General features: G+C 45.9%; 1 protein-coding gene across 4 annotated transcripts in view; it reads right to left on the bottom strand.

The window, feature by feature from the left end:
• The window catches only part of kif6 (kinesin family member 6), a 683,903-nt gene that overhangs the window by 636,120 nt on the left and 23,193 nt on the right, over nucleotides 1–24,590 (bottom strand). The window lies entirely within an intron of this gene.

Genomic DNA, 24,590 nt, shown 5'->3' on the forward strand with positions numbered 1-24,590 from the left:
ACCGTTAGCAAGGACACATACAGAAAATATATATGTTCAACTAACAGGATGGTTTATTATCAAACCCGTGGAAGGATAACTAGCAGAATTATATACAGATAAAGCTATTTGAATTCCTTGGGAACTACTCTAAGGGCGACTGTCCTGTTGTATGTCCTATCAACAATTGGTGAGTGTCCTACATCACGTGACCACGGTCTGTTGCCACCAGCTGGAGGTTGGAGGTCCCATTGCTAACTATGTACAATACTATTCACAGACATATCACTATATGGATATGCACACCATGGGAATTTTATTTCTGGAATATAGCCACACTTCATGGTAGGTGGAGTATCATCTATCATTTCTGTCAAACTCGACCTACCACAAAGCTCTCTGACTCAAAGCAAGACAAGAAAAGTAGAACTGGTGATACATGGGGAGGCCGGTGGCGTAGTGGTATCATCACCGGTCTAGTAATCTAGAGACCCAGAGTACTGCTCTGGGTTCCCGGGTTCAAATCACGCCACTGCAAATGGTGAAACTTGAATTCAATAAAAATCTGGAATTAAAAGTCTAATGATGACCATGAAGTCTTTATCGATTGTCGTAAAACTCATCTCTTTCACTTATGTCCTTTAGGGAAGGAAATCCGCCTTCCTGGCCTGGCCCATATGTGACCCTTAACAAGGGCAATTAGAGATGCAGCAAAAAATGCTGGTGCAGCCTGTGAGACCCACGGCCCATTAACAAATTTAAAAAAGAATCCCTAAAAATCAAAAAATGAGGAAATTGGCAAGAAAAATAACAAGAAACTACTGAGGACTTTTGGCACCAAGTCCTGGTTGAATAACCAAGAGAACTTACCGATTAAGTAATGGCGAACCTGTCAATACTGTCAAAATAGTTTCTGAAATAATTTGTCACTTTTTGCTCTGTAACTTTCACCCCTCCCCTTAATGGCAGTAAAGTGGGTGTGGATTTAAAATTAAGGAAGGGGCAGTTTTAACCTTGACCATCGGCAGTCTGATAGTCTAATCAGTAAGGAGTTCCAAATCAACCAGTCAGTCCATCAGTAGATATCTGGTTCAGACTGCTTTACGGCCAAACTATGAAAAGTTGAACGCGCCGAAGTTCAACTATCATCCCGTGGTTTCTGACCTGCTCTTCTGAGCAGCTGAGAGGGGAACCTACTAGAAATTTAGTAGGAACTTCACTGACATAATCAGGCCCAGAATGCCATTTTAACCAACATTTACACGGAGAAATCATTGTAGGAATACAAGTAGTATGTAATTGAGAATATCTTACCATTTGTGGCATCAAGCCTAGTCCCATTCAGAGACCGCATGTGATCATTCAATAGTATGCCAACCTCCAACCCATACTTGCCCATTTCTTATTTTATGAAACATTTATGCAGAAAAGTGTGAGGTGATTCATTTTGGAAGGAATAACAGGAAAACAGAGTACTGGGCTAATGGTAAGATACTTGGTAGTGTGGATGAGCAGAGAGATCTCGGTGTCCATGTCATAATAAGAACATAAGAACTAGGAGCAGGAGTAGGCCATCTGGCCCCTCGAGCCTGCTCCGCCATTCAATTAGATCATGGCTGATCTTTTGTGGACTCAGCTCCACTTTCCGGCCTGAACACCATAACCCTTAATCCCTTTATTCTTCAAAAAACTATCTATCTTTACCTTAAAAACATGTAATGAAGGAGCCTCAACTGCTTCACTGGGCAAGGAATTCCATAGATTCACAACCCTTTGGGTGAAGAAGTTCCTCCTAAACTCAGTCCTAAATCTACTTCCCCTTATTTTGAGGCTATGTCCCCTAGTTCTGCTGTCACCCGCCAGTGGAAACAACCTGCCCGCATCTATCCTATCTATTCCCTTCATAATTTTAAATGTTTCTATAAGATCCCCCCTCATCCTTCTAAATTCCAACGAGTACAGTCCCAGTCTACTCAACCTCTCCTCATAATCCAACCCCTTCAGCTCTGGGATTAACCTAGTGAATCTCCTCTGCACACCCTCCAGCGGCAGTATGTCCTTTCTCAAGTAAGGAGACCAAAACTGAACACAATACTCCAGGTGTGGCCGCACTAACACCTTATACAATTGCAACATAACCTCCCTAGTCTTAAACTCCATCCCTCTAGCAATGAAGGACAACATTCCATTTGCCTTCTTAATCACCTGTTGCACTTGTAAACCAACCTTCTGTGACTCATGCACTAGCACACCCAAGTTTCTCTGAACAGCGGCATGCTTTAATATTTTATTGTTTAAATAATAATCCCGTTTGCTGTTATTCCTACCAAAATGGATAACCTCACATTTGTCAACATTGTATTCCATCTGCCAGACCCGAGCCCATTCACTTAACCTATCCAAATCCCTCTGCAGACTTCCAGTATCCTCTGCACTTTTCGTTTTACCACTCATCTTAGTGTCATCTGCAAACTTGGACACATTGCCCTTGGTCCCCAACTCCAAATCATCAATGTAAATTGTGAACAATTGTGGGCCCAACACGGATCCCTGAGGGACACCACTAGCTACTGATTGCCAACCAGAGAAACACCCATTTATCCCAACTCTTTGCTTTCTATTAATTAACCAATCCTCTATCCATGCTACTACTTTACCCTTAATGCCATGCATCTTTATCTTATGCAGCAACCTTTTGTGTGGCACCTTGTCAAAGGCTTTCTGGAAATCCAGATATACCACATCCATCGGCTCCCCGTTATCTACTGCACTGGTAATGTCCTCAAAAAATTCCACTAAATTAGTTAGGCATGACCTGCCTTTTACGAACCCATGCTGTGTCTGCCCAATGGGACAATTTCTATCCAGATGCCTCGCAATTGCTTCCTTGATGATAGATTCCAGCATCTTCCCTACTACCGAAGTTAAGGTCACTGGCCTATAATTTCCTGCTTTCTGCCTACCTCCTGTTTTAAACAGTGGCGTCACGTTTGCTAATTTCCAATCCACCGGGACCACCCCAGAGTCTAGTGAATTTCGGTAAATTATCACTAGGGCATCTGCAATTTCCCTAGCCATCTCTTTTAGCACTCTGGGATGCATTTCATCAGGGCCAGGAGACTTGTCTACCTTTAGCCCCATTAGCTTGCCCATCACTCCCTCCTTAGTGATAACAATCCTCTCAAGGTCCTCACCTGTCATAGCCTCATTTCTATCAGTCGCTGGCATGTTATTTGTGTCTTCCACTGTGAAGACCGACCCAAAAAACCTGTTCAGTTCCTCAGCCATTTCCTCATCTCCCATTATTAAAACTCCCTTCTCATCCTCTAAAGGACCAATATTTACCTTAGCCACTCTTTTTTGTCTTATATATTTGTAAAAACTTTTACTGTCTGTTTTTATATTCTGAGCAAGTTTACTCTCATACTCTATCTTACTCTTCTTTATAGCTTTTTTAGTAGCTTTCTGTTGCCCCCTAAAGATTTCCCAGTCCTCTAATCTCCCAGCAATCTTTGCCGCTTTATATGATTTTTTCTTCAATTTGATACTCTCCCTTATTTCCTTAGATATCCACGGTCGATTTTCCCTCTTTCTTCCGTCCTTCCTTTTTGTTGGTATAAACCTTTGCTGAGCACTGTGAAAAATTGCTTGGAAGGTTCTCCACTGTTCCTCAACTGTTCCACCATAAAGTCTTAGCTCCCAGTCTACCTTAGCTAGTTCTTCTCTCATCCCCTTGTAATCGCCTTTGTTTAAACACAAAACACTGTCCATAGATACCTGAAAGTTGCCACCCAGGTTGAGAGGGTTGTTAAGAAGGCGTAGGGTGTGTTAGCTTTTATTGGTAGAGGAATTGAGTTTCAGAGCCCTGAGGTTATGTTGCAGTTGTACAAAACTCTGGTGCGGCCGTATCGGTAGTATTGTGTGCAATTCTGGTCGCCGCATTATAGGAAGGATGTGGAAGCATTGGAAAGGGTACAGAGGAGATTTACCAGGATGTTGCCTGGTATGGAGGGAAGATCTTACGAGGAAAGGCTGAGGGACTTGAGGCTGTTTTCGTTAGAGAGAAGAAGGTTAAGAGGTGACTTAATTGAGGCATACAAGATGATCAGAGGATTAGATAGGGTGGACATTGAGTGCCTTTTTCCTCAGATGGTGATGTCCAGCACGAGGGGACATAGCTTTAAATTGAGGGGAGATAGATATAGGACAGATGTCAGAGGTAGGTTCTTTACTCAGAGAGTAGTAAGGGTGTGGAATGCCCTGCCTGCAGCAGTAGTGGACTCGCCAACACTAAACGCATTCAAATAGTCATTGGATAGGCATATGGACTTAAGAGGGGTTTCACAGGTCGGCGCAACATCGAGGGCCGAAGGGCCTGTACTGAGCTGTAATGTTCTATGTTTACATTTCTTACCACACTTCATGTCGGGGGGGGGGGGGGGGGGGGGGGGGAGATGTATCGATTGAGTCAAGAATAAGACTTCAATAGTCAGCATTAGCTCAGTCCACTTGTATGCAGAAATTCAAATCCACTTTTTCCAATCAGAAAGATCTTAAAAAACAAGCAAAAACTGTTCTCTGCAAAATGACAATTCGAAGGGCTGGGTTAGCACATTGCACTTGCAGCACTAAGTGAATAATTGTGTCAGTTAAGTAGTCTGTGTGGATAATGCCAATGTGCTTCCCGATGGGTGTATGGCCGCAGAAGAAAACAACCCATAATTTCACAGTCTGTTAGTCTAATCAGTAAGGAGCTCCAAATCAACCAGCCAGTCCAACAGTAGACATCTGGTTCAAACTGCTTTACGGTCAAACTATGAAAAGAAAACATATGTAAAAATGCATTATAATAACCTTTCAACATCAACCCAAGGACAGAACCCTGATCTTATGTTTTATAAAACCACGGGCATCTAGAGTTCTGTAAATTAGTGAAAGTTAAGAAATTGAAAGAACATATTCCTTAGGAATATGAGGTTTGGAGGTTTACAGTTTTAAGGTCGCTCCATCAGGGTCACCATATATTCATATGGAAACGATTTAAAGGTTTTTTTTAAATAAGCAAATCATTATTGATATAACTGAGTAGTTTAAACAAATAATGGCCATTATCAATTCATTACGGTTGTGATCTCTCTAAATACACACCGTCCTTTAATCCATTCATCATGTCGATTTTTTAAAAGGCAGAACATTAATATTTGGGTAGTCTTGATATTGAATTGCTCTCCCACACACTAGAAATTTCCCATACCAGCCATCAGATATTGCTGCATCACCTCAAAGATATGAGTGGAATCCAAAATCTAATCCAGATGACTTTTCCTCATTAACCAAATAAATATGGAATACACTGGGGAAGAATAGGACATGGGACCTGAATGTTGAATCATATTTTGCAAGATAAATGTAGCTTCTTGTAATATGATATAATCCTAAGTACAGAAGGATCCATTCAGTCCAACATTTGTATATATATATATATATATGGTGATGCTGGCTCTTTGAAACAGCTCTCCAATTAGTCCCATTTCCTTGCCACAGCATTGCAATGGAGGTCGTCCCAATTTGTGGACTACCTATGTTGTGCCTGTAAGAGTCAAATCCTTCCCAACATGTGGGCTGGAGGAGTGTTAAAATGCAGTTTAACATCACCCACAGTCGACAAACAAAAGTCTTGACGAAATGTTCTTCAATCCCTGCATCCACCTCCCCCTGCCCCACTCCCCCGCCCCCACCCAATTCCCACCCAACAACTCATCCACCAGTTGCCCAAGTTTGAAGAGCCATCTTGTGGCAATTAGGAGTAGTACTATTTTATATGAATACAATATGTACGGCTAACAGCTGACAGCGATGGTGCAGGACATAAGAACATTGGGAGAAAGTACAAGATGCCTAAAATGTACGACTTGATGAAAATCCGTTGGATGATTAAAGAGAGTAAACATCTTCAGTTTTTAAAAAATAAATTTAGAGTACTCAATTCACTTTTTTCCAATTAAGGGGAAATTTAGCGTGGCCAATCCACCTACCCTGCACATCTTTGGGCTGTGGGGCAAAACCCACGCAAACACGGGGAGAATGTGCAAGCAGACAGTGACCCAGAGCTGCGATCGAACCTGGGACCTAGGCGCAGTGAGGCAGCAATGCTAACCACTGTGCCATCATGCTGCCTACACCTTCAGTTTTTAAGAATAATATTATAATCATTTAAGTGACAATTGAAATCATTTCAGGTGCCAATTACACTGCATCTTTCCTACAGCACATGATAGCAGTATGATAGAAGTAGTACAGTGAATCCCAACAATGCATCTATTTTAAGTTTAGAGCTCTTCTCAGAATCAACATTTCTTTGGATATTATAAAGGCTCAGCTTCTTCTAACAAACTGACCTAGATAATCTCAAAATGTACTTGAGCATGAAGTCCATTTAAACCATAAATCCCCCTCCATCCAGAGAATGTCAAATTATCCAATGTCAGACTTTCCTTGCCCATTCACCACAATCGATATCATAATCTTTCTCATAAACTAAAAAGGCAAAGGATTACTAAGATTAATATTATTTTGTAAGGAATAATTGTATGGGTGGCACGGTGGTGCAATGGTCAGCACTGTTGCCTCATGGCATGGCAAAGAAACTTTTTTATTTCGGGGGCAGCACGGTAGCATTGTGTATAGCACAATCGCTTCACAGCTCCAGGGTCCCAGGTTCGATTCCAGCTTGAGTCACTGTCTGTGCGGAGTCTGCACATCCTCCCCGTGTGTGCGTGGGTTTCCTTCGGGTACTCCGGTTTCCTCCCACAGTCCAAAGATGTGCAGGTTAGGTGGATTGGCCATGATAAATTGCCCTTAGTGTCCAAAATTGCCCTTAGTGTTGGGAGGGGTTACTGGGTTATGGGGATAGGGTGGAGGTGTTGACCTTGGGTAGGGTGCTCTTTCCAAGAGCCGGTGCAGACTCGATGGGCCGAATGGCCTCCTTCTGCACTGTAAATTCTATATATCTATGGCGCTGAGGACCCGGGTTTGATCCCAGCCCGGGTTACTGTCCGTGTGGAGTTTGCACATTCTCCCAGTGTCTGTGTGGATCTCATCCCCATAATCCAAAGATGTGCAGGGTAGATACATCGGCCATAATAAATTGCCCCTTAGTTGGAAAAGAAATTTTAAAACATAAAATAAAGAATGATTGTCCATATGTATGAACTCTCATAAATGTGTTTGTACAGGTCTTCACCTCCAAATTTGTGTTTCTCTCCCCAATCCTGACTGGTAACATACACTACTGGATGTTGTCCTGTCTGCCTGCCTAAACAAATGGCAGTGGTGTGAGGTGGAGGAATGAACTTGGAAATCTGACTGATTTCTCTCATGTCCATCTATTGTTACTTCCTCTGCCATGGGGAGCGGTAGCCCGACTAGTGCTTGTACTCAGTGTGCAGTGCCCAACACAAGGAGAGAGCCTTGAGTGGCCTTGCCTCCTTCGATTTTAATGGAATATATTTGCCCAAGTCCTCTATTCTCTCCTACCCTTGAGACACCACACTTGACTCTTGTGCTGTTGCAGCAGAATTTTCCTTTAGCGCCAGTTGCCGCACCGTAGCCACAATTCCTTCAGGAGAATATCATGCTAACCAAGTTTCCCAAATCCTGGTAACTTTGAATTGGTAGATCAAATTAGTAATATACATGTGGAATGTAAACAGTGTTGCTGCATGCTTCATCCAGTACCCTGACAACCAATGTGCAGCTTTTCCCCTTGGATGAGCTACAAGAAGGATCTTAGCGTTTGTTTACCAATAACAAATTAGTCATGGGAATTCAAGTCAATGTTTTGCATTTATTCTGAAGGTGAAAACTCTAATTAAAGACTCAATTGTGCAAGGGGAATCTACATGCTCAAAATAATAGCCATTGTGGCACAAATAAATCATAGAGATCATAGAATTTACAGTGCAGAAGGAGACCATTCAGCCCATCGAGTCTGCACCGGCTCTTGGAAAGAGCACCCTACCCAAGCCCACACCTCCACCCTATCCCCATAATCCAGTAACCCCACCCAACACTAAGGGCAATTTTGGACACTAAGGGCAATTTACCATGGCCAATCCACCTAACCTGCACATCTTTAGACTGTGGGAAGAAAGCGGAGCACCCTGAGGAAACCCACACACACACACGGGGAGAACGTCCAAACTCCGCACAGACAGTGACCCAAGCTGGGAATTGAACCTGGGACTCTGGAGCTGTGAAGCAATTGTGCTAACAACTATGCTACCGTGCTGCCCTAAAGAGAAATTAGGTGGTTTAGACCTAACCACCATGACAGAGACATGGTTATATGGTAACCATTGCAGATAATCATATTAATATCAACTGAAGTAAAACTTGGCTGAAGGGTAGCAACATCTTGTCCCTTTCCAAAGTTTCCCCATCTGCCTCTACCTTTCATCACCCAGTCTACACAAACCCCCTAAGTGACAATCTGGCTCTAGCTTCAAAACAAATCATCCTCCTTTCAGTGTCTGAACTGCTAATTTCCAGCCTCCCTTTCTTTTCCACAAATTCTGAACATATTGTTACCTTCCGGATCCATAACGACCCATCTCGCAACTATTTGAATCCCTACAATGAATTCAAACCGCCAAAACATACAGAAGTTACAGATTAAGCGTTTGCAGCCTTCAACGATGTTGATTTTACAATCTTCAACTCCCGCAGTCCAGCCTGTGGGACTACCCTCTCTTGTTCCATTCTCATCCCTTATTCAGTCTGAACCACACTCCCTCTAACAATGACCTCTCTTCCAACTCCCATATCATCTCAAGAGACCAACGATCTATCCATGGTCTGTTTTCTACCTCATCCATATGCCTCCCCTTCAAGTAACAAAGTCTTGGGATCAGCTTCTGTTTGTATGAAAATTATACGCAGCACAATCTTTTGCATCCAGCATCCAGTCTTGGATGAAATTCAGATTTCTTCCAGCTAAACATTAGGAAGGTCAAAGCCACTCTATTTGACCCCTGCCATAAACCCTTGTGTTGTCTGTAAAACCGCAGACACTTCGACCAGTTTATTACTCAAATGTTTTACCCAGCTATCTTTATTGGTGAGGTAAACAAGGGGCAACACAAGTATATATTTCAACCAAGTTTATTTTACAAACAATAATTTTACATTATTTTACATATTTTAATTATTTTACATACAACAATTACAAACAATAATCCCACCAATAACAGTCCCACGATTATAAATACTGCCCGAGCCGATGGACACAGTTGAGCCCCAGGTCCAATTCTGAATCTCAATCTCCTTAGGGTCATTGTTCGTGAAGGTGGGTCTCGCAAGCTGCTTCCTTCCGTCTCTGGTCAGGCATCCAATTTTCTCGATTACCTCTGCGCCAAGTCTTCACTGTTGAGGGTCCTGGTGTTCAATCTTTACACCCCTCTACTCGTCTTGCCAGGAAGTTCTCTGGCCCTCAGCCAATGAGGTCTTGGGGAGGGGTCGCAATACCCAATGGTGTTGCCGATTGCAACTCTGCAGGACACCAGGAACCCAACCCCAGGGATCCATTCCTGGATGTATTGTTCACATGTAACATTACTCCATATATGGTGACTGGGTGCCAAAGTCTAGCTTTATCTCGGCAACCCAAAACAATCGATCCATTTGAAGAGGGCCGATTATTTCCTGATGGGTGATTTGACAGGGCAGATCCAGACATGCCCTGGCAGTTTGTCTATGTTCAGGTTCGAGTTTGAATTTCCATCAGTTCTGGCTGAGTGGATTTAAGATGTCCAACACTTAATTTAAAGTGTCCAACTTTATCAGGCCTAAAATACAGGCCACTGTCCATTATACCACAATTGCCACTGACGGCAAACCCCCTCCCTAGTCACAGTCTCAGGCAGTTCAAACTTACACAGCCGATTCAATTCCAAACTGAGCTTCTGATCTCATTTTCCCTCCATAGCAAAGACTAACTTCCACTTCTTTAATGTTGACTAGCTTCATCTCTATCTGTAAAGAAACTCCTTATTCATTAATTTGTCATTTCCAGGTTCAAAGCCAAAGGAATTCCTCTTTAACAATAGCGCCAAACAAGCAACTCAGCAGTTTACTTTACAAACTAGCCCATTTCCTTTGCCAATGGTGGGTCGTTTGGAGACAATCTGTGAAAGTTATGGCAGTTAGAGCTCCCAATTTAAAACATGCACTATCAACAGGGCAACAAGGCATTAAATGTCAACTCTTCAGATGTAATTACCCTGACCTTGCCCATAATATTAAACCCACATTCCCTCCACCTCCTCCCATCCCACAATTAATTCCACATTCTATAAGTTTGGCAATACTTTTCCTCTCAATTGTCCCAACTTAACTCAAAACGCTGAATTTCCACTGCTGCATTCAAAAACGCAAATATTTTATATAATTTCAAAATGGTTTTCTGCCAGATTTCAGTTGCTGGATAATATGTCACATAGAATTACAGGTAATTGCCTGTAATTCCAGAGTACTTCCCCATTAACCATACTTAGTGAAAGGTTGAATGGTAATGTTTACGAAAATGAAAGAAAATGGCAGAAAAAATGAGCTAATATTTCCATCAACTGGTATCCCTCTCAGTGCTTCGAGCTTTAGCTATTCCCTTATCTTCTAAGGGATATTTCAAAAAACATTTTTTCATACTTGGACCCTTGTTTAAAATAGGATTAGCATTTGGATGAACACAAATTGCAATGCCAATTTTCCACAAACTACTAGGATACATACACACTCAAAAAAAAACACAGCTTTAAAACACAAAATACTAGGTAAACGTTACTCAAACCCACACACTGCAGAGTACATTGGACGGTATGAAATCGGGACAGCAACTCACTGTTCTGGCATTTATTCATTAACAGAAAACAAATTTCATTGTGGCGGTCAGGATAACCTCAGACTTAAAACATCTTGCCTTTAGACATTATGCAATCTTTTTAGTTGTCTAAGTTGTCTATAGTTATTTTGCTATAGTTTCTTTCCACATGAAAGAAACGCCCCTACTTCTGCCTTTATCTTTCCATCCAATTGCGATTTACTAAATAAGTATTTCCAAATAAAAACAACCAATATTAAAGACAGAAGACCATTTTGTTTTCAGCAGAATGTTGAAAATAATTAAACGTGTCCAAATGAGCAGTTTGGGGCCCTTGAAAGAACATACTGATGGTAACGAAAGCAATAAATGAATGTATTGGAAAACAAATAAAGAACTTTCATTTAAATAATATCTTTCATGACCTCTGGAGATTCCAAGCACTTTACAAGTGATTTTGAAGTGAATTCCCTATGGTGTAGAAAAAGCTGCATCCAATTTGCACACAGCAAGTTCCTGCAAACAGCAATAAGAAAAGCTGCTGGACTAACCTTATTTAACAACCTCAGAATAGATTAAAGAGAACTGGAAACTAAATGATGCAGCCTTCCTAAACATGCTCTGGATACCTTCTGAAATGTTTGGAACTTGGATTCTGAAATCATTAGCAGGCTTGTAATTAGTCAATAGATGCAGCTAACTCAACAGGGTCCCTCTATGGGAGGTGCTGCAGAAAATCTGAGGCATGTAACTATCGGACAGCCAAACCAGCATTGAATGGAAACTGCTGGTCAACAGTAACAGTTGTGGGTAAAACAATGGGCCGTAACTTCCTGGTTACCCAGCGCCACATTTGTTGGGCACTCCGAATATGCACAGGGAAATCCTCTTGGAAGTTCCCTCGGAAGTTCTAACTTCCCCCGGACAATTGTGCTGGGCTTACAACCATCTGACCAAGCATTTAAATCGCTAACTTCGGATGTTTCTGCTAGGTTTACCCTCATAGTTACACTATTTATTTATTTAGCGAATTCAAAGTCCCTCAGCCAAGCAGTTTCTTCTGGTCTTGCTGTGTTGAGTGTGGATAGGCCTCCGCTGAGTCTGTGGATTAGGCATTCTTCCATGGTGTGGCGCATAGTTTGCTCTCTCCCACAGGTGCATAGAGGGCTGACATTCGGGGCAGCACGGTAGCATGGCGGTAAGCATAAATGCTTCACAGCTCCAGGGTCCCAGGTTCGATTCCCGGCTGGGTCACTGTCTGTGCGGAGTCTGCACGTCCTCCCCGTGTGTGCGTGGGTTTCCTCCGGGTGCTCCGGTTTCCTCCCACAGTCCAAAGATGTGCGGGTCAGGTGGATTGGCCATGCTAAATTGCCCGTAGTGTCCTAAAAAGTAAGGTTAAGGGGGGGGGGGGGGGGGGGGGGGGGTTGTTGGGTTACGGGTATATCACTGCGCGGCACAACATCGAGGGCCGAAGGGCCTGTTTTGTAATGTACTGTTCTATTCTATGAATCTGTGGAGGTCGGCCAAGCAAGGGCTGTGGCCGAACCAGAACCTGTTACGGTTGGGACACGCTTTCGAGGGAAGGTTGAAATCAGGCAGTTGTTGGGTTGGGTTTGAGACCAGGTGCTTGTTTTTCATGTCCAATGATTCTCATTCATTTGTCCAGATGGAATTTGCATCGAAGTCCTGTGTGGGAGGATTATTCCAAATCAGCCTTCTTGATGGAAGTCGTACCTTGGGGGGCTGAACAGATCAGCATGGAGTAGCATTGGGGGCATTGCAAACTTTTTCTATCATCTTGTAGGTTGGTGCAAATTGGTGGATATGTGGAGGAGTGATGTTTACCATGGCAGGGAGCCAAGGGAGTGATGTTGAGGGGTGTGTGTGTGTTGGGTGATGTGTATCGAGTGGTGGGGTAGCGAATTCCACGGATTCACAACCATTTGGGAGAAATAGTTTCTCCTCAACTCTGTTTTAAATTTGCTACCTCTTATCCTGAGACTATGACCTCTCGTTCTAGAATGCACCACAAGCGGAAGCATCCACTCCATGTCTACTTTATCCATATGTGGAAAATTGCCCAGGCGTGTCCTGTACACAAGAAAGGGGACAAATCCAACCCAGCCAAATACCACTTTACCAGTCTCCTCTCCATCATCAGTAAACTGATGGAAGGAGTCATCAACAGTGCTATCAAACGGCACTTACTCGGCAATAACCTGCTCAAGGACGCTCAGTTTGGGTTCTGCCAGCGTCACCCAGCTCTTGACCTCATTACAGACATGGTTAATGATTAGTGGTCCCAAAGAAGTGGTCAAAAAAGGAGGGACCAATTGTCGAAAGCTGGTGTGGTGCCTTCGACACAGGGGAAGATGACGGATGATCAGGGTCCGATCCTGCCAGCCCAGTGGTCAACAAAACTGCAAATGGGCTTCCTCCATGAGAAATTTGCCCAGCAGAGGAAAGAGAACTTGGAGGACCTGACCAGGGGGTGGACCCGGTAAAGGTGGGGATTGACCGCATGGAGATGAGATTGGTGGGCCAGGCGATCCAGAGGTGAGGGAGGTGTTGGAGGAACACGATGAGCAACTTACCTCAATGGCAGTGGAGATGGGGCTGATGTGGGATCAGCAAAGGAGGCTGCAGGAGAAAGTGGAGGATTTGGAGAATCAATCGCACAGGCAGAATGGAAGGATCATAGGCCTGCCAGAGGGCAGTGAGGGAGCAGACGCCAACGCATTAGTGGTACTGATGTTCGAGAAGCTGCTGGGTGAAGGGCATGTACTCGGCCCATGGAGGTGGACCAGGCGCACATGGCGCTATTGAGGAAGCCACAGGGGAACGAGCCGCCGAAGGTGATGGTGCACCAACACCAGTTCCTGGATAAGGGACGGATTTTGAGCTGGGCCAGGCAGACGAGGCACTGCACAAGGGGAGGCAGCGAGCTGCCGTATATCAGGACCTCTGTGCGGAGCTAGGCAAAAGGAGAGCGAGCTTCAATAAGGTGAAGGTGGCCCTCTTTAAGAAGGGGGTGAAGTTCAGCTATAGGCGGCGCACTTGTGGGTAACATACAAACATCAGGAACTCTACTTTGGGACGCCAGAGGAGGCGAAGGAGTTTGTCAGAGACAATGAACTGGCAGCGGAATGAATACATTCAAATCTGGAGATGTTTCTGTTCTGTATTTTTGTAGTTTGTCTGAATCACTTTTGCACTGTGTTTGGGGCCGTTGGTTGTTTTGTTCTGGGTTGGGTTTTTTCTTGATGGGAGATGGTGGGTTGCGCTTTTCTGGATGTTTGGTGGGGGTTGTTAAATTCGCACTGGGAGAATGGTTGAGCGGCGGGGGAGGGGAAACAGTGGGGGGTAGGATGCTAGGCTACCAGGCGAGCTGGACGGGCTATTTCACGGAAGCACAGCAAGGGTTGAGCAGGTGGTTAGTGTGTTGATGGAGGTTGGGGTTGCTATTCTGTGGTGTGTGGTGGTGGTGGTGGTGGTGGTGGTGGGGGGGGGGGGGGGGGGGGGGGGGAAAGAGAGGAGAGAGATGGTGGGACTGCTGACAAGGGTTTTTAAAAGGTGGCATGGGGAGGGCGATGACGGGCCTGAAAGATGTGCGGTAAGCGGGCTGAAGGCTGGCCCAGGAGGGGTTATGGTTGATCGGCGGGAGGGGAGGGGGTGGGGTTTGCCCCCAACCCGGCTAATCGCATGGAACATGAGAGGGCTGGATAGGTCGTCAAGAGGTCAGGAGAGCCCGCGTGTTCGCGCATTTAAAAAGCTTAAAGGCAAACGTGGCAATGACACTTCCGAGGGTGGCAGATCAGACTAGGCTGAGGAAAGGATGGGTAGGGCAGGTATTTCATTCGGGACTAGATTCCAAAACAAGGGAGGTGGCGATTTTGATGAACAAGCAGGTGTCGTTTGAAGAGGAAAGTATCGTGGCGATCTCGGCGGGTAGATATGTGATAGTGAGTGGGAAGTTGGAGGGATGCCGGTGGTCCTGGAGAATATTTATGCTCTGAACTAGGAGGATGTAGCATTCATGAGGCGGGTACTGGGGAAGATCCCTGATTTGGACTCACATCGGCTGACTATGGAGGGGAATTTTAATACGGTTATAGATCCAAGGCTGGATCGGTTGAGCTCGAGATCAGGGAGAGTGTAGGCGGCAGCGAAGGAGCAAAATGGGTTTATGGAACACATGGTGGGGTTGGCACCTTTGAGGTTTGGACGGTCGAGTGCAAAAGAGTACTTATTCTTCTCCCACATGCACAAAGTGTACTCTCGAATTGACTTATTATGGATAGGACATTGCTGGCGGGTGGTGAACGTTGAGAACTCGGCGATTGTAGTGTCTAATCACGCCCCGCATTGGGTGGACTTGGAGGTCAGTAAGGAGAGTGGGCCAGTGCCCGCAATGGAGATTAGATGTAGGGCTGTTGGCAGAGGAAGTGATGTGTAAGCGGGTGAGGGAGGCCATTCGGAGGTATGTGGAGATAAACGAAACTGGGGAGGTTTCGGCGGCTACGGTATGGGAGGCGTTGAAGGCAGTGGTGAGAAGGGAGTTTATTTTGATACGGTACACAGGGAGAAGGCGGAGTGGGCGGAGATGGATAGGTTAGTGGAGGAGATTCTCCAGGTGGACAGGAGATATTTGGAAGCTCCAGAGGCGGGGCTGTTGAAGGAGCGGCAGAAGCTGCAGATGGAGTTTGGGTTTCCATCTACGGGAAATGCGGTGGGGCAGCTGAGAAGGGCGAGAGGTGGTATACAAATATGGGGAGAAGGCTAGCAGAATGCTAGCACGCCAGCTGAGGAAACGGGAGGCGGTGAGGGAGATTGGGAAAGTAAAGGACAAAGGGGGGAATACGGTCTTGGACCTGGTGGGAGTGAACAGGATGTTCAGGGATTTATATAGCAGGTTATACGAGTCGGAACCCCCAGCCGGGACAGAGAGGATAAGGCAGTTTTTACAGGGATTAGAGCTGGTGGAGGGCCCTGGGGCCCCAATTGGGCTGGTCGAAGTGGTTGGGGTCGGAGGCGATGCAGTCGGGCAAGGTCCCGGGCTGGAAGGGTACCCAGTGGCGTTTTACAAAATGTTCTTGGGTGTGCTGGGACCTTGTTCGTAAGGGCGTTTAATAATGCTAGGGAGTTCTGGGGTGCTCCCCCCGACATTGTCACAGGCCTTGAATTCTCTCATCCTGAAGTGGGAAAAAGACCCGGAACAATGTGGGTCATTCCTCCCCACTAAATGTAGATGTCAAGCTATTGGCCAAGATCTTGGCCTTGAGAATAGAGGATTGTGTGCCGGGGTGATAGAGGAGGACCAGATGGGGTTTGTGAAGGGGGGACATTTGGAAGCGAATATTGGAAGGCTGTTAAATGTGATAATGATGCCCTCCGAGGGACGAGAGGTGGAGGTGGTGGTCGCCACGGATGCGGAAAAGGCATTTGATCGGGTGGAGTGGGAATACATATGGGAGGTCCTGGGGCGGTTTGGGTTTGGGCAGGGTTTTGTGAACTGTGTCTGGTTGCTGTACCAGGCATCAGAGGCGAGTGCGCAGCCGAACCGACTGAGTTCGGATTATTTTAGGCTGCACTGGGGGACGAGGTAGGGGTGTCCACTCTCCCCACTGCTGCTTGCCTTTGCTCTCGAGCCACTGGCGATGGCGTTGGGAGCATCAAAGGAATGGCAGGGGATAGAACGGGTGGGGGTGGAGCACAGAGTTTCACTATGCGCCGACGACCTGCTTTTGTATATTTCTGACCCGCTGGGGGGGAATTGGAGGGATTATGGGGATCCTAGAGGAATCTGGCCGGTTTTCGGGTTATAAATTAAATATGGGTTGTCATGTGAGAGTACCTTTAAGAAATGAGTGGTTAAGAAATGCACCTTTAAGAAATAGGTGTTTATCAGTGATGTCAGAATGTGGGTGGAGCTGGGCTCTGTCAGCTTTTTACTTTCGTTTTAGGCTGTTTGCTGTTTTCAGTGTTGGAGCTGAAGCCAGACCAATGAAAATGAAATGAAAATCGCTTATTGTCACGAGTAGGCTTCAATGAAGTTACTGTGAAAAGCCCCTAGTCGCCACATTCCGGCGCCTGTCCGGGGAGGCTGGTACGGGAACCAAGCAGGTGTACTGCTGTTCTCTATGCCATCAAAAGACTATATCTTGATCATTTGGTGAATTCAGAATTATAAATGTTCTCAGTAGTGAAAGTAAACCGACTGTGCTTCTGTTAAAAGGTGTTTCTTTTGTCTTCTGGTTGTTTGTTTGGGAAGTTATTAAGCATTACTAAGTGTTGTATTCTTTGTTGTATTTGAATTAATAGTTGCTAAGAGTTTCACTGTATGTTTTAAAAAGGTTAACTTGAGTTCATAGAATAAACATTGTTTTTCTTTAAAAAATACTTTTCCGTTTCTGCTGTACCACACCTCTAGAGTGGGCCGTGTGCTCCCCATATCACAATCTATTAAAAGTTGTGGGTCAGATGAACTCCATGATACACTTTGGGGTTCTCTAAACCCTGGCCCATAACAGGGTAAAAGCAAGGTCTTTCCGATTCAAGTAAGTAGACAGGATAGGAGGTTGGGGGAGATGCCGTTCAAGGTGGTGGGAGGGAGTTTTTGGTATCTGGGTATCCAGGTGGCGCGGGAGTGGGAGCAGCTGCACAAGCTGAATCTGGCTCAGTTGGTAGAAGAGATGAAGGATTACTTTAGAAGGTGGGATATGCTCCCATTGTCTCTGGCGGGGAGGGTTCAGACAGTGAAGATGACGGTGAAGATGAAGTTCTCCGAGTTTTTTTGTCTATATTTCAGAGCCTGCCTATTTTATCACCAAGGCTTTCTTTAAGAGGGTGAATGCGGTGATTTCTGGGTTTGTGTGGGTAGGTAAAATCCCGCGAGTAAAAAGGCACTGCTGGAGTGGGGTTGAGGGGGTGGGGGGGGCTGGCCCTACCGAATTTTAGAAACTACTATTGGGCAGCGAACATAGCAATGGTCAGGAAGTGGGTAGTGGAAGCAGCCTCATATAGGGGCACAAATTTAGGGGCCGTGTTAACGGCACCTCGCTGGCTTGCTACTTCACAAGCCCAGTAGTAGTGGCTGCCCTGAGGGTGTGGGGTCAGTGTCGGAAGCATATGGGGGTTTAGGGGCCATCGGTATGGGCACCAATTTGTGGCAACTACCGGTTTGCACCGAGGGGGCTGGATGGGGGGGGTTTCGGGGATGGCAGCGAGCTGGGGTCGAGCGGTTTGGGGACTTGCGGGCTTTCCATGTTTGGAGGAATTGGAGGAGGTGTTTGAGCTGCCACGTGGGAATGGGTTCCGCTACTTGAAGGCGAGGAACTTTGTGCAGAGACAGTTTTGACGTTTCTGCACCTGCAGGGAGTACAGGACAAGGTAGTGTTGAAAATGGGAGTGGGGGAGGGGAAGGTCTCGGAAATTTATACGGAGCTCATGGAATGGGAGGGAGCCCCGATAGGAGAGGTGAAGCGAAAGTGGGAGGAAGAACTGGGCAGGAGATTAAAGGCAGGATTGTGGGAGGATGCCCTGTATAGAGTCAATGCCTCCTTGTCGTGTGCCAGGCTTAGCCTGATACAATTCAAGGTGATCCAAGGTGATCCAAGGGTACATATGACTGTGGCCCGAATGACCAGGTTCCTTGAAGGGGTTGATGGATAGGTGTTGGCGGTATGCGGGTGGGCCCGCAAATCATGTCCACATGTTTTGGGCATGTCCAAAGCTTAGGGGATTTTGGTCGGGATTTTCTGATATCATGTCAAAGGTATTGAAGGTAAGGATGGTTCCGAGTCCAGAGATTGCGATTTTTGGTGTTTTGGAAGACTGGGGAGTGCAGGGGACGAGAGAGGCTGATGTTTTGGCCTTTGCCCAGAAAGGAACCTTTTTGGCATGGAGGGACTCGGATTCCCCGGAATCTGGGGTATGGGTTAGTGACATGAAAGGGTTTCTCAGGCTTGAGAAGATGAAGTTCGCCCTGAGGGGATCAATGCTCGGGTTCGCCCAGAGGTGGCAGCCGTTTTGCGAATTCTTTGGGGAAAATTAAGCTGTTAGCAGAGAGAGGGAAGGGGGGGGGGGGTTTAAACAGACAGAGGGAGGAATGGGAGGGTTGGATGAGGTGGGAAATAGTTAGTAGGAAAGGGGGATTGGGGAATTGCGTATGTAAGCCACATTGACTGGGTTTGGTTGTTGTTTGGGTGGGAGTTATTTACTTTGTCGTTTTTCCTCTTGAAATTGTTAAAATTATATATGCCTTAATAAAAATATTATTTTTTAAAAAGTGGGGATATTTGTGGATGACTCCACAATGTTCAGCACCGTTCGCAACTCGTCAAATAATGAAGCAGTCTATGTCCAAATGCAGCAAGACCTGGACAATATCCAGCCTTGGGCTGACAAGTGCCAAGTTACATTCATGCCACACAAGTGCGAGGCAATGACCATCTCCTACAAGAGAGGATTTAACCATCGCCCCTTGACACTGAATGGCATTACCATTGCTGAATCCCCCCACAATCAACATCCTGGGGGTTACCATTGATCAGAAACTGAATTGAACACATTAATACAGTGGCTAGCAGGGCAGATCAAAGGCTAGGAATCCTCCGGCGAGTAACTCATCTCCTGACGACCCCCCAAAGCCTGTCCACCATCGACAAGGCACCTGTCAGGAGTGTAATGGAATACTCTCCACTTGCCTGGATGAGTGCAGCTCCAACAATACTCAAGAAGCTCGACACCATCCATGACAACGTATTCAACTTGATTGCTCCTCCTTCCACAAACATTCAAACCCTCCACCACTGACAAACAGTGGCAGCTGAGTACACCACCTACAAGATGCACTGCAGGAACCGACCAAGGTTCCTTAGAAAGTACCTTCCAAACCCACAGCCACTACCATCTAGAAGGATAAGAGCAGCAGATCATAGAATTTACAGTGCAGATGGAGGCCATTCGGCCCATCGAGTCTGCACCGGCCCTTGGAAAGAACACCCTATCCAACCCCACTCCTCCACCTATCCCTGTAACCCCATCTAACTTTTGTTTTAGACATTAAGGGCAATTTAACATGGCCAATCCCCCTAACCTGCACATCTTTGTATTGTGGGAGGAAACCAGAACACCCAGAGAAAACCCACACAGACATGGGGAGAACATGCAGACTCCGCACAGACAGTAACCTAAGCGAGGAATCAAAACTGGGACCCTGAAGCTGTGAAGCAGCTGTGCTAACCACTATGCTACTGTGGGATACCTGGGAACCCCACCCTCTGGAGGTTCCCCTCCAAGTCACTCACCACCCCGACTTGAAATATATCACTTTTACTTCACTAGCGCTGGGGCAACTTCCTGGAGCTCCCTCCCTAACAACATAATGGGTGTACCTACTCCTGAAGGACTGCAGCGGTTTAAGAAGGCACCTCATCACCACCTTCTGAAGGGCAACTACAGATGGGCAATAAATTCTGGCCTAGCCAGTGACACTCACATCCCGGAATGAATTTTTAAAACCTCTGTCTGCCACATTTGGCCCACTCTCCTAACCTATTTATGAGGTTCTTATTTCCTCATTGCAACTTACCATCCATCCTAGTTTTGGGTCATCTGCAAATTTGGCTATAAACCTTCTATCCCTTGTATCCAAGTTGTTAATATAGATTGTCAATAGCTTAGGTCCAAGGACCGAACCCTGTGGCACCCCACTAGTTACATCTTGCCATCCAGAAAAAGACTAATTTATCCCGACTCTGTCTTCTGTCCATCAGCCATTGTTCTATCCAACTTGTAGCCATTCATTTGCATGTTAAGCTTTTTACTGGCTTTTGAATTTGAAAGATGGAATAAACTGGATACTGTTTTTGTGGGGCTTGGCTTCAGTTGCCATGTGTTGCACTTTTTAAATTTTACAAGTCCTCGTTTAGGGTCCAGTCCAAGGTGTCGAAGCAGTTAATCTGAAAGAGTGCTTGAATCCAAACCTCTACAAAATGAACATTGGGAAGATCGAAGTGATTGCTTTTGGTTACCTACCACTTCCATCCCCTAACTTCCCCACTACGTGAGATAGAACTAGACCATGTGAACCGTTGACAGATTGACCTATAAAATCCTGTAGAACAGGTCTTGCTTACAGGTCCTCTCTTGCACATTGAAAAAGCCCATCCAAACGTGCACATGCTCAGAACCCTTAACATGTCAGTAAAACTACATAGGAAAATGGCTGATAAGAACACGCTGTACTCATGACATTCTGTAACAGTTCGCCCCACTTAAATTTCAATCCTTCATCAGAACAGAAATATACGAAGATCTATCAGAGCTTTGCAGTTGTGTTACGACCTATGCAGTACCACTGCTGAATCTCTTAACGGTTGGTCAGGAATCGTAGGTGAAGAGGTAGATTGAGAAATCTGAACATGAACATTCCTCTTCCGCTCACAGTTACTCTGCAAGAGTTAGATGGTCAAAAAAGCACTTCTAACTTCATAGTAACGATTTTAAAGACCCAGACCGAGCCCGTTCCCCCACACCCCAGCAGTCTGACTGGCCAGACTAGATTCCGGACAGCAGCAATCATCACCCGCCTCCCAACCAAACTCTGCCCCCCTGGTCCCTTTCAAAAGTTGCTTTCAACACCTGCTTTGTGGCACCTAGTGCCATAGAAAGGGCCGTGTCCCCCTTTGCTGCACTCCTTTTACACCTTGCTGCTGCAGCCAGGGGCTTGTTTCGCAGTCTCACCCAGCCGAAGCAAGGAAGGTCAGGACGAGTCAAGGGCTTTGCAATTCCAGTGAAGGGAAGTCCCTAAAGAGTGGCAATCTGGTGGATATGGTACAAACCACTTTGATCTTCTCAATGTTCAGTTGGTAGCGGTTTGATTCATCCATAACTTAATACTATCACAAGTTCACTTTTTCCAAGTTGGCCAAATGGGCAGTCATCTGGCAGATGAATTTCAATGCAGAGAAATGGGAGGTAATGGATTTTGGGAAAGGAAACATGGAGAGACAACACAGGTTGCATGCTACAACTTTAAGAAGAGTACAGGTGCAGAGAAACCTTGGAGTTTAAGTGCATAATTCTCTGAAGGTGTATAGGCGAGTTGAAACAGTTATTAAGAAGGCTTACAGCATCCTTGGGTTTATAAGTAGCGACGTAGTGTATAAAAACAAGGGAGTGATGCTACACCCCTACAAATCATTGGTCAGATCACATTTGGAGTAGTGTGTTAGGTTCTGGGCACCTTTTTTTTTTAATGGTTTTATTGGATTTTCACATTTTACATTTGACAATTTGTTTTCTGTTTACATATTTCTAGCCCGAAGTTAAGTCATGGATGCAGTTCTAGTTTATACTGAAAAAAAACCAAAAAAGAGATACATGTTACAGGAGAACAAGGAAAGTTAACAATAGTATTACTGAGAAAGAAGAAGAAAGTTAAACAAGTTCACCCGAGTGCGAGCAGACGAGATCCGCTGTACATTTACAGTTGCCTGTTCCGTCTCTCTTTGGTGGCTGTGTATTTTATTTGGCCAGCCAGCCTCTGCTGCGTTGCCTGCTGTTGGTCCTGGCTTGTGCTTGTTTGTTACTAAGCCCTCGAGACCTTGTTTTGCCCCCCCCGACCACAGCAAGATTCAGCTGTGGTCCGGAAATCCAGAATTTCTGGGCAGCACGGTAGCTACTGGGCAGCACGGTAGCATGGTGGTTAGCATAAATGCTTCACAGCTCCAGGGTCCCAGGTTCGGTTCCCGGCTGGGTCACTGTCTGTGTGGAGTCCGCACGACCTCCCCGTGTGTGCGTGGGTTTCCTCCGGGTGCTCCGGTTTCCTCCCACAGTCCAAAGATGTGCGGGTTAGGTGGATTGGCTATGCTAAATTGCCCGTAGTGTCCTAAAAAGTAAGGGGGGGGGGGGGTGTTGTTGTTGGGTATAGGGTGGACACGTGGGTTTGAGTAGGTTGATCATTGCTCGGCCCAACATCGAGGGCCGAAGGGCCTGTTCTGCGCTGTACTGTTCTATGTTCTATGTTCTAATTGCAGCCTGCAGTTCAGTTTTACCTCATTGCCAATATAACAGTCATAGGAGTCCGAGAAGGATTTGAATAGAGAGGTTTATTCACCAAGTAAAGGCGGAAAGCAGCGGGGAGTACAACCAGTCCCAGCTGGACCATCCAAAGCTGCTGGCTTTTATCGGTACCCTTTAATCCTGCTGTTAGGCCTCCACTCCTGAGGGGGAGCTTATATTCCACGAGCCCCATAGGGAGATCAATGGTCATCCCCGTAGGTCACGTGGGGGGTTATTACAGTTAGAAGTCTTGGAATTGTATTGGTAGCCACGGAGTGAGGAGAGGGGGGCAGGGGCTGGGTAGACCCGTTGAGGTTCTGGAGGCCGAGGGCAAAGGAGTTTTCATACTTCCCCCATGTGCAGTGCCCATAGTGGAGGCAAGATGTCGGGTTGCTGGTGGATAAGGTGGTGTGTGAGCTCGGTGAGGGCTGCCATTCCAGGCTACGTGAAGCTAAACGACACGGTGAGGTCACAGCCACCACACTGTGGGAGGCACTCAGGCAAGAGTTCGGATCAATTTGGATTGGATTCATTTATTGTTTCGAGTACCGAGGTACAGTGAAAAGTATTTTCCTGCAAGCAGCTCAAACAGATCATTTCGCATAAAAATAGAAAATACGTAAAAGGCAACACAAGGTACACAATGGAAATACATAGACAACAGCATTGGGTGAAGCATACAGGAGTGCAGTATTAATCAGATCATTCCATAAGTGGGTTGTTTAGGAGTCTGGTATCAGCGGGGAAGAAGCTGTTTGTGAATCTATTCGTGCATGTTCTCAGACTTCTGTATCTCTTGCCCGATGGAAGAAGTTGGAAGAGTGAGTAAACCAGGTGGGAGGGGTCTTTGTTTATGCTGCCCGCTTTCCCCAGGCAGCGGGAGGTGTAGATGGAGTCTATGGATGGGAGGCAGATTTGTCTGATGAACTGAGCGGTGTTCACGGCTTTGACGTTTCTTGTGGTCTTGGGCCGAGCAGTTGCCATACCAGGCTGCGATGCAGCCAGATAGGATGCTTTCTACGGTGCATCTGTAAAAGTTGGTAAGAGTCAGTGTGGACATGCCGAATTTCCTTAGTTTCCCGAGGAAGTATAGGCGCTGTTGTGCTTTTGTGGTCATAGCGTCAACGTGTGTGGACAAGGGTAGCTTTTTGGTGATGTGTACACCTAGGAATCTGAAGCAGTCAACCATCTCCACCTCGGCCCTGTTGATGCTGACAGGGGTGTGTACAGTACTTTGCTTCCTGAAGTCAATGACCAGCTTTAGTTTTGCTGGAATTGAGGGAGAGATTGTTGTCGTTACACCACTCCACTAGGTTCTCTGTCTCCCTCCTGTATTCTAACTCGTCGTTGTTCGAGATCCGACCCACGATGGTCGTGTCGTCAGCAAACGTGTAGATGGTCGGAGCCAAATTTTGCCACGCACTCGTGTGTGTCTAGGGAGTATAGGGAGGGGTAAGTACGCAGCCTTGCAGGGCCCTGGTATTGAGAACTATCGTGAAGGAGGTGTTGGTGTTTATTCTTACTGATTGTGGCCTATGAATCAGAAGGTCGAGGATCCAGTTGCAGTGTGAGGAGCCACGTCCTAGGTTTTGGGGCTTTGATAAGAGTTTGGCTGGGATTATGGGGTTGAAGGCAGAGCTGCCGTCGATAAATAGGAGTCTGATGAAGG

This window comes from Scyliorhinus canicula, chromosome 6, assembly GCF_902713615.1.
Source record: "Scyliorhinus canicula chromosome 6, sScyCan1.1, whole genome shotgun sequence".
In the NCBI taxonomy this organism is placed as follows: Eukaryota; Metazoa; Chordata; class Chondrichthyes; order Carcharhiniformes; family Scyliorhinidae; genus Scyliorhinus; species Scyliorhinus canicula.